This window comes from Acipenser ruthenus, chromosome 40 (genome assembly GCF_902713425.1).
Source record: "Acipenser ruthenus chromosome 40, fAciRut3.2 maternal haplotype, whole genome shotgun sequence".
NCBI lineage: Eukaryota > Metazoa > Chordata > Actinopteri > Acipenseriformes > Acipenseridae > Acipenser > Acipenser ruthenus.
This window is the reverse complement of record NC_081228.1, coordinates 8,010,366-8,027,700: the sequence shown is the minus strand read 5'-3', so window position 1 is coordinate 8,027,700 and position 17,335 is coordinate 8,010,366. Positions and strand designations below refer to the sequence as shown.

Sequence of the window (17,335 nt, the reverse complement as noted above, 5' to 3'; positions counted from 1 at the left end):
GACCTCACCTTCTCCAGGGCCTGCTGCCCCTCCACCCTCTCTGTCACCCCCCTGGACCTCTCTGATCACTATTTCATCTCTTTTTCTCTGTCTCTCCCCTCTCTCCCTGTTCTTCCTACCCCCACTGTCACCTCTCGCCGTAACCTCCGCTCTCTCTCCCCCTGTCCTTGCCTCCACTGCTCTCTCTCACCTCCCTGTTATCGACTCCTTCTCACAACTCTCTGTAGACTCTGCTACCTCCACCCTCTTCTCCTCCCTCGACTCCCTCTGTCCCCTCACCTCCCGACCTGCTCGCCCCTCCCCTCCCCAACCCTGGCTCTCCTCTGCGCTCCGCTCAGCAAGAATCACACTGCGATCTGCTGAAAAGAAATGGAAGAGAACCAAACTCCCTGCTGCACTAGACCTCTACCGCTCCATCCTCTCCTCCTTCTCCTCTGCTCTCTCCTCTGCTAAATGTACTTATTTCCAATCTGTAATCCAAGCCTCCACTAACAACCCATGTAAACTATTCTCTACCTTCTCCTCCCTCCTCCTCCCTCCCCTGATGACTTTGCCGCCTTCTTCTCTTCTAAAATCTCAGATATCCGCAAACTCTTTAACACCTCTCCCTTCCCCCCACCCCCTCCCGCTCCAACCCCTACACCCACTGCGTCCCCTACTAACTCACCCTCCTTCTCCACCTTCTCTCCCGTCTCAGACTCTGACCTCTCCTCCCTGCTCCAGGGTAACAAACCTACCACTTGTGTCCTGGACCCCCTCCCCACTCACCTCTTTCAAGCTGCTGCTCCTGCTCTACTTTCCTTCATCCCCTCCCTTCTCAACACCTCTCTCCTTTCTGGTCTCTTTCCCTCTGCCTTCAAACAAGCCTCTATCACTCCCCTCCTCAAAAAACCTACCCTCGACCCCACCACCCTCCAGAGCTACCGTCCTGTCTCCCTCCTACCCTTCCTCTCCAAAACCCTCGAGTGGACTGTACACCGCCAGCTCTCTGCTTTCCTGTCCAACCACTCTCTGCTCGACCCTCTCCAATCTGGTAAGGTTGAACTGCAGTGTACATAAATGTAGATGACAGAATAAAAATAAAAAAGTACGTTGTTAAAGTAATTAAATGATTAAAAAATAATTTATTTCTCGACATTTAAAAAAAGAAAACATGACCTTTGTGCTAATTGTGCCAATTTCTATGCCAATGACAGTTTTCAGACAAAAAGATCTCTGCAGATTTTTTGGCTAATCCAACATGGACCTGGTTTTAACAAATCTCACTCTATAGTGGAGCAGATAACAGCATTTTTTCACAGGAATCGTTCAAATTGTGATACAAGTATGAAACTTGCAAGAGATATTCACATAGGTGTACCTTTTCAGAAAAAAAACGTTAGCCACTTGAAAATCCAAGTTGGCAGACATTTTTCAAGATGGCCGCCAATGATCTCTATTCTTGCTGCAGAAATCAACCTAGTTAGTCCAGCAGAGAAACTGAATTTTTCTCTAACATTGAAAATGTTTTTTTTTTTTTTTTATTATTGTTGGTTTTGTTTAAGGATATATTCTAGAACTTACATCTACAGGATGACAGGATTTCAACTTATTGCATGTTAAAGAAGGTGCGTTCTTAGTAAAGAAATCGATTTTGGTGAGTTTTCTTTTTAGTTTATATTATTTCTTAATAGATTTCTGTAGAATGCTATGTAACACAATTTTTGTTCCTGGGTAGTAAGTGTTATTTCCTAATTGCTTATGCCTCAAAAGTATAGAAAATGGCTATTATTCCCCACAAACTTTGCTTTTGTGACCAGGAGTGATATTTTGAAATTTACCTATTTCCAATGAGAAAACAGGCGAATTTGTGTCTTTTCGTTCACATAAAGTCAGAAAAAAACAACATATGAATCCAAATTAACATGTATTTATACTAAAGTAATACAAAAATGACTACAAAAGATTTAGAAGTGAGTAGTTTTTTCGAGATTTATGATTATACTGTAAATCACTTTCACGAATCAGCCCCCAAATGTAGTCTCCCATCATGTTCTCGTTATACTGTCCTTCATTGACAGCTCATCCAGGAGCCTCAAAGCCGTGCTGCTCCATAATGGTAACAAGTACCTGTCTCTTCCCCTGGCTCACTCGGTGCACCTCAAAGAGGATTACAACAGCATCAAGACCTTGCTGGACGCCTTGAAGTATGATGAGTACGGCTGGGACCCCCGGAAGGTGCTGATGCCACCACTGCACATCAAATTGGGCCTTATGAAACAATTTGTCAGAGCTCTAGATAAGGAGTCGGCAGCCTTCAAGTACCTTCAAGACTTCTTCCCTAAGGTGTCTGAGGCAAAGATCAAAGCCAGTGTCTTCGTCAGACCACAGATAAAGAAGATCCTGGAGTGCAATGAATTCCCCAAGAAGCTCACTAGTAAGGAGAAAGCGGCTTGGAACAGCTTTGTCGCAGTGGTTTGGGGCTTCCTGGGCAATCACAAGGCCGAAAACTATGTGGAGCTGGTTGAGACTCTGGTGAAGAACTATGGCACAATGGGCTGTAGGATGTCCCTCAAAGTCCATATCCTTGATGCTCATCTTGATAAATTCAAGGAGAACATGGGAGCGTACTCGGAGGAGCAAGGCGAGCGCTTCCACCAGGATATACTGGACTTTGAACGCCGCTACCAAGGACAGTATAATGAGAACATGATGGGAGACTACATTTGGGGGCTGATTCGTGAAAGTGATTTACAGTATAATCGTAAATCTTGAAAAACTACTCACTTCTAAATCTTTTGTAGTCATTTTTGTATTACTTTAGTATAAATACATGTTAATTTGGATTCATAGGTTGTTTTTTTCTGACTTTATGTGAACGAAAAGACACAGATTTGCCCGTTTTCTCATTGGAAATAGGTAAATTTCAAAATATCACTGTCCTGGTCACAAAAGCAAAGTTTGTGGGGAATAATAGCCATTTTCTATACTTTTGAGGCATAAGCAATTAGGAAATAACACTTACTACCCAGGAACAAAAAAAAAAAAAAAATTTGTTACACGGTGAATACATACAAATAGTGTTGCTATCTTTAAATAAAAAAAGAGGTACATTCCTTCCAATTGAGAGTCAAAAACTGTGGTCCAAATATTAAAACGTGTTGATAACAACTGTGGAATCAACTGTTTGATTACAGCTAGGGCTGTCAAGCGATTAAAAAAATTAATCGCGATTAATCTCACGATTAAAAAAATTAATCTTAGTTAATCTCGGTTTTAATCGAAAATTAAATTGTTACAGTTCCTACATCTATTGAATGTAAATTTGTTTTATTACTGATGCTATTGTTTTTATTATCCTTAACTGTAAATAAAAAAAATTAAAATGTATTTATTTATGTATTTATTTAACCAGGAAATTTACCCATGGAGCCCACCACCAAAATGTACTAGGGGCAATAATTTAGAAATTACAAATATAACTAACACAATAAAATGTGCGGTTCAAGCTTGATCAGCAGCATACAGAGATCAGAAAACATAATACATAGGATATCTATGATTGTGAACTGAAATAAATTAGTTTTTTTTAAATGGCAGGGAAGTCTATCCACTGGCATGATCTGAACTAGTCACCAATATAACGGAGCTGAAATCTTGTTGTGAAGGTACCACTCCCACCATATTCAGACTTGCAGATCTAGTAAAACTACACAAGCAGCGACTGGAACAACCGGGGGTAGAGTCACCAGATGTCAACTCAACCAGGCTAAAAGACCAGTTATTGTTGCATATGCCAGAGATAGAATCGCACCAGAAAGAGTGGGATGTACTCCTGGCTTTCAAGAAAGATGTTGGCTTAGCTCTCTCCCAAGCTTCTGAATACAGTGAAGCTATCCTCCTTGCAAAAGCTGCTAAAATAATGAGATGCTCAATAATGCTCAATAACCTACCTGAGAGAGGATCAATATCAATAACCCACCTGAGAGGATCAATATCAATAACCCACCTGTGAGATGATCAATATCAATAACCCACCTAAGAGGATCGATATCAATAACCCACCTGACAGAGGATCGATATCAATAACCCACCTGAGAGAGGATCAATATCAATAACCCACCTGAGAGAGGATCGATATCAATAACCCACCTGACAGAGGATCGATATCAATAACCCACCTGACAGATGATCAATACCAATAACCCACCTGAGAGAGGATCGATATCCATAACCTACCTGAGAGGATCAATATCAATAACCCACCTGAGAGGATCGATATCCATAACCTACCTGAGAGGATCAATATCAATAACCCACCTGAGAGGATCGATATCAATAACCCAGCTGAGAGAGGATCGATATCAATAACCCACCTGAGAGAGGATCGATATCAATAACCCGCCTGAAAGAGGATCGATATCAATAACCCACCTGAGAGAGGATCGAAATCAATAACCCACCTGAGAGAGGATCAATATCAATAACCTACCTGAGAGAGGATCGAAATCAATAACCCACCTGAGAGAGGATCGATATCAATAACCCGCCTGAGAGATGATCAATATCAATAACCCGCCTGAGAGAGGATCGATATCAATAACCCACCTGAGAGATGATCGATATCAATAACCCACCTGAGAGGCTCGATATCAATAACCCACCTGAGAGAGGATCAATATCAATAACCCACCTGAGAGAGGATCAATATCAATAACCCACCTGAGAGAGGATCGATATCAATAACCCACCTGAGAGAGGATCAATATCAATAACCTGCCGCCGCTCAGCGTTCGGCAGGCTTGGGATTTAAAAACTGCCCCGCCAGGAAATGAGCTCCTGGGGAGACTGAATATAGCCAAATAGGTCCTGTAACAATTGTAGTATAACAGCTATGGGACGGGTCGTGGGTTCAAGCCCTTAAGCAAGCACCACGTCTGAAAAACGCCCCACTGGTACCCACACTGGGAACGCATGGACGCTGCTCTGGCATTCTGCAGGGTGTCAGTAACTATGTTGGAAAACCCCAGACGGCTCAATGTTGCCGTTCAGGGGCCAGACCAGAGCTGCAGGCTCGATGGGTTGGGATGCCTGTCCCCCGCGCCTGGCTGAGCAGGTCACGACGTTCAGGCAGGCTCCATCGCTGGCTGCTCCGGAGCTGCATCAGAGCTGAAAGCCACAGTCTCCTGGGCCAGTAAGGAGCTACTAATAGCACCCTGGCCCGGTCCTGTCTGATTTTCTCCAGACACAGCGGGAGCATGGGAGCGGTGGGAAGGCACACAGCAGCTGCCTCGGCCACTGGTGTGCCAAGGCGTCTATCGCTAGTGGGTCCCTGGCTCCTGTTATGGAGAACCAGAGGGGACAATGGGTCGATTCCTGGGAGGCAAAGAGGTGTATCTGTGCTCTCCCAAATCGTTGCCAAATGTGACTCACCACCTTTGGGTGAAGCCTCCATTCTGAGGCACTGGGGACTCCCCTTAAGAGGAAAAAGAAGTTATTTACAAGCCGCTAACCAAGATCATGCAACAGTCTCTTGACACAGGGGTTGTACCGACAGACTGGAAAATAGCAAACGTAATACCGATCCACAAAAAGGGAGACAAAACTGAACCAGGTAACTACAGACCAATAAGCCTGACTTCTATTATATGTAAACTTATGGAAACTATAATAAGATCCAAAATGGAAAATTACCTATATGGTAACAATATCCTGGGTGACAGCCAGCATGGTTTTAGGAAAGGGAGATCATGTCTAACTAACCTACTTGACTTTTTTGAGGATGCAACTTTGAAAATGGACAACTGCAAAGCATACGACATGGTCTATTTAGATTTCCAGAAAGCTTTTGACAAAGTCCCGCATAAAACATTAATTCTCAAACTGAACGCAGTAGGGATTCAAGGAAATGCATGCACATGGATTAGGGAGTGGTTAACATGTAGAAAACAGAAAGTACTGATTAGAGGAGAAACCTCGAAATGGAGTGAGGTAACCAGTGGTGTACCACAGGGATCAGTATTAGGTCCTCTGCTATTCCTAATCTACATTAATGATTTAGACTCTGATATAGTAAGCAAACTCGTTAAATTTGCAGACGACACAAAAATAGGAGGAGTGGCAGACACTGTTGAAGCAGCAAAGGTCATTCAAAATGATCTAGACCGCATTCAAAATTGGGCAGACACATGGCAAATGAAATTTAATAGAGAAAAGTGTAAAGTATTGCATGCGGGCAATAAAAATGTGCATTATAAATATCATATGGGAGATAGTGAAATTGAAGAAGGGAACTATGAAAAAGACCTAGGAGTTTATGTTGACTCAGAAATGTCTTCATCTAGACAATGTGGGGAAGCTATAAAAAAGGCTAACAAGATGCTTGGATATATTGTGAGAAGTGTTGAATTTAAATCAAGGGAAGTAATGTTAAAACTCTACAATGCATTAGTAAGACCTCACCTAGAATATTGTGTTCAGTTCTGGTCACCTCGTTACAAAAAGGATATTGCTGCTCTAGAAAGAGTGCAAAGAAGAGCAACCAGAATTATCCCGGGTTTAAAAGGCATGTCGTATGCAGACAGGCTAAAAGAATTGAATCTATTCAGTCTTGAACAAAGAAGACTACGCGGCGATCTGATTCAAACATTCAAAATCCTAAAAGGTATAGACAATGTCAACCCGGGGGACTTCTTTGACTTGAAAAAAGAAAAAAGGACCAGGGGTCATAAATGGAGATTAGATAAAGGGGCATTCAGAACAGAAAATAGGAGGCACTTTTTTACACAGAGAATTGTGAGGGTCTGGAACCAACTCCCCAGTAATGTTGTTGAAGCTGACACCCTGGGATCCTTCAAGAAGCTGCTTGATGAGATTCTGGGATCAATAAGCTACTAACAACCAAACGAGCAAGATGGGCTGAATGGCCTCCTCTCGTTTGTAAACTTTCTTATGTTCTTATGTTCTTAAGTCCGCTGCCCAGTTTATCACTCTGCAGGGAGAGGAGGTGATCGATCATGCTTCCACAGCAACAGCTTGCAGGCTACTCGATGGAGACTGGGAGACCTGAGGCTGCCCTGGTGGTGTTGTCCATCCCTTGAACCTCCTGTAAAAAGTTTTGCAAGGCTAGAAACACTGCCTGCAACTCCAAAATATTGACATGGAGCCCTTGCCACGGGGGGCTCCATACCCCTTGTTCTCCACTGCCATTCCACACCGCACCCCAGCCTAGACTGGACACGTCCGAGGTGATGACCTCCCTTCTGGTGATGCTGCCCAGTGCTACACCTAAGCGCAGGTGAGCAGGCTGTGTCCACAAGTAAACAGCCTCCAGACAGTGCCGATCTGGGTCTGAGAAGCTGCTGCCATCAAGCTCAGAAGCCTCTGGAATGTCACTACTGTGACTACTGTGAGCTTCTTGTTGAGCTGAAAACATTTCAGACAAGCGGCTATTCTCTGCACTCTGTCCTCCGACAGTGTGCACTGCATGGTCCTGGAGTCCAGACGGTCTCCTAAATAGGAGGCTGTCTGTGAGGGTAAGAGCTGGCTCTTTGCATGATTCACTCTGCACTCTGCCTGCACTGGAGACTGAACACAATGAACCAGTCGTCCAGGTAATTGAGCACTCGGATGCCTCTGAGTCTCAATGGGGCCAGGATAGCTTTCATGCACTTCGAAAAGGCATGGGGGGGTTAGAGAGAGGCCGAATGGCAGTACCTGGAACTCGTACGCTGTCCCTTGGAAAGCAAACCTGAGGTACTTCCTGTGCCGTGGTCTTATGGGGATGTGAAAATAAGCATCCTTTAAGTCCACCGTGGTGAACTGATCAGTTCCCAGCCGCACGGTGCCTGAGCACTAGTGCTGTGCAGTACAGTACCTTGCAAGGCACGGTTCAGTGGGTGGTTACACTCGGTGGTGGTACACCGGCGGCGCTGGTGGTACACTCGGTACAGTACGATTCGGGTCCTCCGGTGCAGTAAGCTCATTCGCTGTTCAGTACCTGTACCGGGTTGGGAACGGAGCAGGTCTGTGACCCACAGTGACTACAGAAGCAATATATAGGGGTGCCCACCTACATAGCTTCAGGCAAACCAACACAGCCCTAAGACTGGGGAAAGCCCTCTGTCACAGCCAATGATACTGCAAGCAGAGACCAAGGCAGCACGAAACGCTGCGGGAAAGATTGCAAGCAGTCAGACCCGACGCAGAGCTAGCCCAGCAACTGTGTAGTGAATGGGAGTGGTAACCTCGTTCATTGAACAGACTCTGTACCAGAGGGAACAGGGTAGGCCTGGACCTACACTTAAAGGGTACCTGTACCCAAAAATAACAAAGCTCTCTTTGTGCTCCGCCTAGCCAATAAATGCCTCTTCCTGCACCGATTTGGTAAACTTTCTGGGTCAAGTAACACTTGAGGGAGCTGACATATTGGAGCCTTTCAGCAGCAACGTGCTTGCATGGGTTTATGGGATACAGCGGTGAAAACCCAAAGCGTGCGACGTGGCGAAGTGCAAAGCTTTCGGGTGCTTCAATAAAAAGAGTAAAAACAAGATGAAAAAGTTATTTTGTGTGCCAAAGCCTATTAATTCAGGATGGGTGATCATAGCAAGAAATGGCTGCATAATTTGAGAACGGGGCATACACTGAAAACCTTTCGTGTGGCAGGACCACTTTGATCTGGAATGCTACGAACATGCAGGCAGAGGGGTATGAATGGAAGACGAGGCTAAAACCAGGTGCGATGCCCACAATATTTGCAACAACAAGAAGTAAACGTCACACAGCAAAGGCCGGCATCATCGTTTAGCACGACGAAATCATCAAAAGGTAGGTCACTGTATATAACTCAATTGTATTTATTAACAATAAGGAATAAACTACATCAGAGACCGAACGTTTTAACCCAAAGTGTGCGTCTCGGTCCAACGCGTCTGTCTAACGAAATAATAAAACTGTGTCAAGCCAGGGTGCCAGCAGCTTTCATTTTTTTAAATCACGTGTTCATCACGATTCAAAGTAAGAATCCTCCTGACTACTAGTAGTACAACAGTTGGTGGCGCTGTTAAGAAGAAGGGACAGTGTGTTTCTGAACTGCATCACAGAGGAAACCGAGCTTCAACCAAAACAGCCACAGAAAAAAATATGCCTACAGGTTTTGTTGTCCCGTCAAACAAGAATAAAAAACCAGACAAGCAGCTGGAAAGACGTCCGAGTCAACCTGATGAAGAAGATGCTGCTACTTCAAGTAAGTAAAGTTACAGGCCTGTTCTTTTCTGTTTGTTTGTTTGTGTTTGGCATTCACTGTTATAGAGATTTTTATAGGAATAGATTAATTAGAAGATAAATTGTGCTAGCATAGGCCTAACATTGCAAGTATTTGAAAGAAAATAGTAGATCACCACAGAAAGCCAATTCTATAAAGTACTAGTCACCAATAGTTTGTTATATTAGTACAGCAAAATACCACGTTATATTTGAATTGAAAGGTTCTGGAAAGCAGATCTCTCTCTCCGATCACAATGTTAAAAATGCCTCCAAGCTTTCCCACTCGTGCTGATGTCATATTCCTCCGACAGACAAGAACCAATCAAAACGCCAGACTGTTATGCAGTTCCATCCCAAACCCGGGCCTGCATCATACAAAGTGGCGAGGGCCTTGATTGCACCCCACGGCTGCCAGCCACTGCTCCAGACACTATGGGATTTTGGAAGAGTTTATTATCTATTTCATGCGAATGAAGACGGATACATTTCATAGAAACGAGTATGTTTGCAGAAAAAAAACATGTGACGTCTTTTTTATTTTTTATGATGAAAACATGGCGAGTTCTAAAGGAATTGGGTTTAATTGGGAAGCAGAAGAAACCGTGTTTTTTACAGTTCATTGAAGAATTTGATGTGCCTACTGCAAAGCAAACTTTATATTAAAAAAAAAATAGAAAATGAACAGGCTTATCAATCAACGTGAAGCTCACAGCATTCTTAAAAATATGCACTAATAAAGCACCCACAGGGATTACATATTCAGTGAAGGAAACCAAACCAAGTGCATATTAATATCAAAAAAGGAAAATAATACATTCCTGAATCCACCCTGCTTCCACTGTTAACAAGCCTTGTTAAAATAGTATATATAAAACTAAAAGGCTGTGTTAAAATTGGTTAAAAACGAATTAACATACAAGTTACAGGTGCATACTTAAAACAAACAGAAAGATAAGGTTACCCTGTGTACAATACTAAAACCAAACGTTACAGACGATGTGTGTACCTCTTCTTCCTGTTCTGATCCTAGCTTTAACTGTGCATGCTAATGCATTCTATAAACTGTGCATGCTAATGCATTCTATAAACTGTGCATGCTAATGCATTCTTTAAACTGCGCATGCTAATGCATTCTATAAACTGTGCATGTTAATGCATTCTATAAACTGCGCATATTAATGCATTCTTTAAACTGCGCATGCTAATGCATTCTATAAACTGTGCATGCTAATGCATTCTATAAACTGTGCATGCTAATGCATTCTTTAAACTGCGCATGCTAATGCATTCTATAAACTGCGCATGCTAATGCATTCTTTAAACTGCGCATGTTAATGCATTCTTTAAACTGCGCATGCTAATGCATTCTATAAACTGGGCATGCTAATGCATTCTATAAACTGTGCATGCTAATGCATTCTATAAACTGCGCATGCTAATGCATTCTATAAACTGCGCATGCTAATGCATTCTTTAAACTGTGCATGCTAATGCATTCTTTAAACTGTGCATGCTAATGCATTCTATAAACTGCGCATGCTAATGCATTCTATAAACTGCGCATGCTAATGCATTCTTTAAACTGCGCATGCTAATGCATTCTATAAACTGCACATGCTAATGCATTCTATAAACTGCGCATGCTAATGCATTCTTTAAACTGCGCATGCTAATGCATTCTTTAAACTGCGCATGCTAATGCATTCTATAAACTGCGCATGCTAATGCATTCTATAAACTGTGCATGCTAATGCATTCTTTAAACTGTGCATGCTAATGCATTCTATAAACTGTGCATGCTAATGCATTCTTTAAACTGTGCATGCTAATGCATTCTTTAAACTGCGCATGCTAATGCATTCTTTAAACTGCGCATGCTAATGCATTCTATAAACTGCGCATGCTAATGCATTCTTGTGACAATGTGGTTTGTAGTGCTCCGGTGTACAGGTGATTGCAGGTGCTCCAACAAAGGACAAACACAAAGTTCACAGGTCAGGTTTCTTTAATGTTCCTTGACGAGGATTCAAATAATAAAGCTGGCTCTACCCAGCAATGGGTATTGCCAGCGAAAACTGGACTCAAATAATAAAGCTGACTCTACCCAGCAATGGGTATTGCCAGCGACAAAACAAAAGGGGGGTTGCAGTCCCGAAATAATAATTCCAACACACAAAACAAGAAATACAGTCACAACCACACGTCTCCAGACAGTGTGCTCTGGTGCAGGTGCGGTGCTCTGAGTGCTAGTGCTGGTGCTCGTGTGCGTTCAGGTCCGGGCTGGCTTCTCCCTACAGCTCCGGCTTCGAATCAGCCGTCTGGCAAAACAAACACAACAGTTATCAATGGAACCACACTTCATTCAAAATTCCGTCCTTGTCTCCTCCCATTAACCACAACAAAGGAAGCGATTACAGCATCACGTCCCCCTAAAGTACCCTAAGCCCCGCCCCCTCCGATAGCTAGTTCAATCACGTCTCCTCCAATTCATGACTGAAACTTCGCTCACCGTACTAGGGCGATGACTCCAGGTACCGTAACGCCGCCCTCTTCCTGAATGGCCGGCTTCCGACTGTCCCCGGAATGAACTGCCCAACCATTCAGTACGAAGCCCGCAGTTCCTGTTGTACAGAGCCCTCACCGGTCGAGAGGGAGATTGTTGCTTCGGATTCATTCGCTCTCTGTCACATATCCCACCGCTCAGAGTGGAGCCGAAGGAACACTCGGCTGAATCTACCTTACCCATTACACCCCCCTCCCGGGAAAAGTAATCCGCATTTTGATGATCTTTCCCTGCACGGTGTGTCATGAAATACATGAAGGGTTGCAGCGCCAGATACCACCGAGTTATCCGGGCGTTGCTATCCTTCATCGTGCTTAACCATCTGAGTGGGGCGTGGTCAGTGACGAGATTGAATGAATGCCCCAAGAGGTAATAGCGTAAGGTCTGAGTGGCCCATTTAATGGCCAGACATTCCTTTTCTATGACGGAGTAGTTGCGCTCCCGAGGGAGCATTTTCTTGCTTATGTAGAGGATGGGGTGTTCTACTCCGTCGACCTGCTGGGACAAGACCGCCCCCAGACCAACATCCGAAGCGTCGGTGTGGAGGAGGAATTCCTTATCAAAATCTGGTGTGATCAGGGCGGGGGCTCGGCAGAGTCGTTGCTTAATGGTATCAAAGGCCCCCTGACATTCCCCTGTCCATTTAATTAAATTTGGTGCACTCTTTTTAGTGAGGTTCACGAGAGGGTTTACCACTGTGGCGTACTCGGGGATGAATCGACGGTAATAACCGGCCAACCCCAAGAGAGACCTCACCTGGGACTTGGTTTTCGGGATTGCCGCGTCCATCAAAGCCTGGACTTTGGTGGCGACGGGTTTCACCTGCCCATGTCCCATAATAAATCCCAAATATTGTGTTTCTTCTTTGGCAAATGCACATTTACCCAAGTTAGCTGTCAGCCGGGCTACCCTCAGAGACTGCAAGACGGCTGTGACCCTAGCCAAATGCTCCCGCCAGGTGGAGCTGTAAATCACCACATCATCAATATACGCTGCTGCATATTCATGATGTGGGCGTAAAACCTGGTCCATTAGTCTCTGAAAGGCAGCGGGCGCACCATGTAACCCAAACGGCATGGTTGTGAAATGAAACAGACCATCAGGGGTAGAAAATGCAGTTTTCTCACGTGATCTGTGGGTTAATGGGATCTGCCAGTATCCCTTCGTCAGGTCCAAAGTCGAAATGAACCTCGCCGTTCCCAGTCTGTCTAGAAGCTCGTCGACCCGAGGCATGGGATATGCATCGAACTTGGCAATAGCGTTGACCTTGCGGAAATCAACGCAGAAGCGGTTGGTGCCGTCCTTTTTGGCGACTATCACAATCGGACTGCACCACTCGCTCCTGGAAGGCTCAATCACCCCAAGCTCGAGCATCGCCCGCACCTCTTTGCGAACGCCACTTCGTCGACTTTCTGGGATCCGGTAAGGTCTCTCCCGAACTGTGACACCTGGGGGAGAGATAATGTCATATTCAACGAGATTAGTTCTGCCGGGCACATCAGAAAAAACATCCCTGAACTCCTCAATTAACCTGCGCAGATCTCTCTGCTGATCTGGGAGTAACTGTTCCCCCATCGGAATGTTCTGTATGCTAGGAGCCTCTATACAGGGTCCAAAATCATCCTCTACCTCGCCTGGGGCTATAAATAAGGCCTCCCTTGCCTGCCAGGGCTTTAATAAATTGATATGATAAATTTCACGTTCATTACGGCGATCGGGCTGCCGAATTTCATAATTAACTTTCCCTATAGCCCGAATCACCTCATATGGCCCCTGCCATTTAGCATATAGCTTGGATTCCGACGTGGGAAGAAGCAGCATTACCTTGTCTCCTGGCCGAAAGGTCCGAATCCGTGCATTTTTGTTGTAATGCTGCTGTTGCCGGTGCTGAGCTGATTTTAGATTGTCCTGGGCCAACCGACCGACCAAATCCAGGCGATCACGGAGTAGGAGCACATGCTGCACTACGTTTTTGGACGAGCCTTTATGCTCTTCCCACCCCTCTCTCAACAGATCGAGGATACCGCGAGGTTGTCGGCCGTACAAGAGCTCAAAGGGGGAGAACCCTGTTGAACTCTGCGGCACCTCTCTCACTGCAAAAAGGAGGTAGGGGAGAAGCGATGCCCAATGTTTTTGCTCTTGATTCACAAATCGTCTCAGCATCTGCTTTAATGTTTGATTAAAACGTTCCACCAAACCGTCCGACTGTGGATGATAAACAGATGTCCGGATGGGACGTATTTTTAACATTTTATACACCTGCTGTAGCGTTCGAGACAGAAAGTTAGTTCCATGATCAGTCAGTATCTCTTTGGGGATCCCTACTCTCGACATAATCTGCACTAGTTCTTTGGCTATTGCAGCGGCACTAGTGGACCTCAATGGAACTGCCTCCGGGTATCGCGTTGCATAATCCACCACTACTAATATGTGCGTATACCCGGAGTCAGAAGGTAGCAAAGGGCCGACTATGTCCATTGCAATGCGCTCAAAGGGAGTGGAAATAATTGGCAGTGGGACCAAAGGAGCGGGGCGCACTCGACCCGGCGCTACTCGCTGGCAGTCTGGGCATGTGGCTACATATTTCGACACTTCATTATGAAGCCCTACCCAATAAAATCGAGCCAATATGCGTTCCCTCGTCTTGTCGGCTCCCAAGTGTCCTGCAAAGGGGATGTCATGCGCCAGCCTCATGACCTCGGGCCGACACGACGGGGGAACCATCAATTGCGTTACAGGCTGTCCTGTGCCCGTGGCAGGGTTTACCCTATACAGTAATTGCCCCTTGATAATGAAGTGCGGATATACCAGCGCCCCAGCGCCTTCAACATCCTTACCTTCAATAGACCGGACCTGTCCCCAAGCGTGCACCAGCGTGGGGTCGTTTTTCTGGTCCCACGCTAGGTCCGCGCTTGAGCCCCACATGTCCGGTACATTGAGAGGGGCTGGAGTAGCATCTGCTCTGGATGGCCCAGTAACCTCGCCCTCTCGGTCACACTGCGTACCGACTCCCCTTGAGTGGCGGTTGATACCATCTGCGCTCTCTCCCACCAGTCCCCAGCCTCGTTTCAGAGATGCACCTTCCCATTTTTCGATCCGTCTCTCTTTCTTTGTTTTCCTAGGACGAAAAAGAGAATTAAACAGGTCGGCTTGCAGGGGAAAAATCTCACCAATCGTTTCCCCTGCTCTGTCTGTCACGTTTACGTGTGTGGTCGGGACTGCCTTTTGGAGCAATTGCCGATACTGTGGCCAGTCCCGGCCCAGAATTACGGGGTGCGGCAGCCTTTCCACCACCCCCACTGTGAGGTGGCGTTGTGTCGGACCTATCGACACGTATGCTTTTAGGGTGGGATATGTCGCCGTGTCTCCATGGATACAGGAGATCGCCACCTTGCCTTGTGGCTGCCACGACATACCGCCTAAGAGAGACGTTTGAATTAAGGTCTGTGCACACCCTGAGTCCACTAAAGCATGGGTACTCACATTACCAACCACTACATCAATAATACAAGGCCCCTCCCGACCATTTCCCCGTTCCTTACCTGCTTCAGATGCCAGATAACATGTCGCCACGTTGCACTCCATTGCCGCGGGGCACAAGCGGGCGATGTGCCCAGGCTCATGGCACCTAAAACAGACAATCGGGGCAGAAGGCACTGGGGTTAGCGGTCTGTCCCGCTGCTGATACTGCAGCGGGTCGGGGGCAGTAAATCTACCCCAGCTGGGGGCCAACCGCTGTCTCCATGGTAAGGAGGTGGGCCGGCCCATTGAGGTTGGTGATCTGGGAGGTCTGGTTCCCAACTGGAGAGACGAGGGCACTGATCCGCGGGTGATTGGCGCGACGAGAGGGGTCAGTAGTCCTGTCTTTACGGAGACCAGGGAGTCCTCATAATCCTCCGCAAGTCTGACAGCGGCCTCCAAGGTGGTCGGATTGTGGCGCCGTATCCATCCCTGGGTCTCGGCGCCGACCACATGGCAGAACTGCTCCAGGACGATGGCTTCTCCCATTTGCTGACCCGTCTTTTCTGCCGGGTTGAGCCAGTGCACCATGTGGTCACAAAGTTTTTGCGCGACCACCCTGGGGCGGGTCTCCCGTGGCCTCCGATACTCCCGGAACCGCACCCGGTGTGTCTCCCCCGTGATATTCAGGCGTCGGAGGACGGCCTGTTTGACAAGGTCGTACTGGCTAGCCTCCTCGTTGGTCATAGCCTGATACGCTGCCTGGGCTTCCCCTATCAGACAGGGACCCAGTTGGCTGGCCCAGTACTCCTTTGGCCATAACGCAGTGGTGGCCAACCGCTCGAAGGCAACCAAGTACGCCTCCGGGTCATCCTCCGCAGTCATCTTTTGCGCCCGCGCTTTAGGAGGCGCCATCACGGGTATTGCTGGTGTTTGGGGTGCGTTTCCGAGACCGACCCTCTCGATCAGCGCCGTGTATCTCTCCTCCCTCTGTCTATCCTCCGTCTCCCGTCTGTGCTCCAGTGCCTGTAGCAGCGTGGTTAGTGCAGCTATGTCCATGATCCCGATTCTGACACCACTTGTGACAATGTGGTTTGTAGTGCTCCGGTGTACAGGTGATTGCAGGTGCTCCAACAAAGGACAAACACAAAGTTCACAGGTCAGGTTTCTTTAATGTTCCTTGACGAGGATTCAAATAATAAAGCTGGCTCTACCCAGCAATGGGTATTGCCAGCGAAAACTGGACTCAAATAATAAAGCTGACTCTACCCAGCAATGGGTATTGCCAGCGACAAAACAAAAGGGGGGTTGCAGTCCCGAAATAATAATTCCAACACACAAAACAAGAAATACAGTCACAACCACACGTCTCCAGACAGTGTGCTCTGGTGCAGGTGCGGTGCTCTGAGTGCTAGTGCTGGTGCTCGTGTGCGTTCAGGTCCGGGCTGGCTTCTCCCTACAGCTCCGGCTTCGAATCAGCCGTCTGGCAAAACAAACACAACAGTTATCAATGGAACCACACTTCATTCAAAATTCCGTCCTTGTCTCCTCCCATTAACCACAACAAAGGAAGCGATTACAGCATCACGTCCCCCTAAAGTACCCTAAGCCCCGCCCCCTCCGATAGCTAGTTCAATCACGTCTCCTCCAATTCATGACTGAAACTTCGCTCACCGTACTAGGGCGATGACTCCAGGTACCGTAACGCCGCCCTCTTCCTGAATGGCCGGCTTCCGACTGTCCCCGGAATGAACTGCCCAACCATTCAGTACGAAGCCCGCAGTTCCTGTTGTACAGAGCCCTCACCGGTCGAGAGGGAGATTGTTGCTTCGGATTCATTCGCTCTCTGTCACAATTCTATAAACTGCGCATGCTAATGCATTCTATAAACTGCGCATGCTAATGCATTCTTTAAACTGTGCATGCTAATGCATTCTTTAAACTGTGCATGCTAATGCATTCTTTAAACTGTGCATGCTAATGCATTCTTTAACTGTGCATGCTAATGCATTCTATAAACTGCGCATGCTAATGCATTCTTTAAACTGCGCATGCTAATGCATTCTATAA

At 46.3% G+C, this 17,335-nt stretch overlaps 1 pseudogene; it reads right to left on the bottom strand.

Annotated features, from left to right (window-relative positions):
- LOC117969672 (uncharacterized) overlaps window positions 1–16,324 on the bottom strand; it is a 37,714-nt pseudogene extending 21,390 nt beyond the window's left edge.
- Window positions 16,325–17,335: the final 1,011 nt, after the last annotated feature.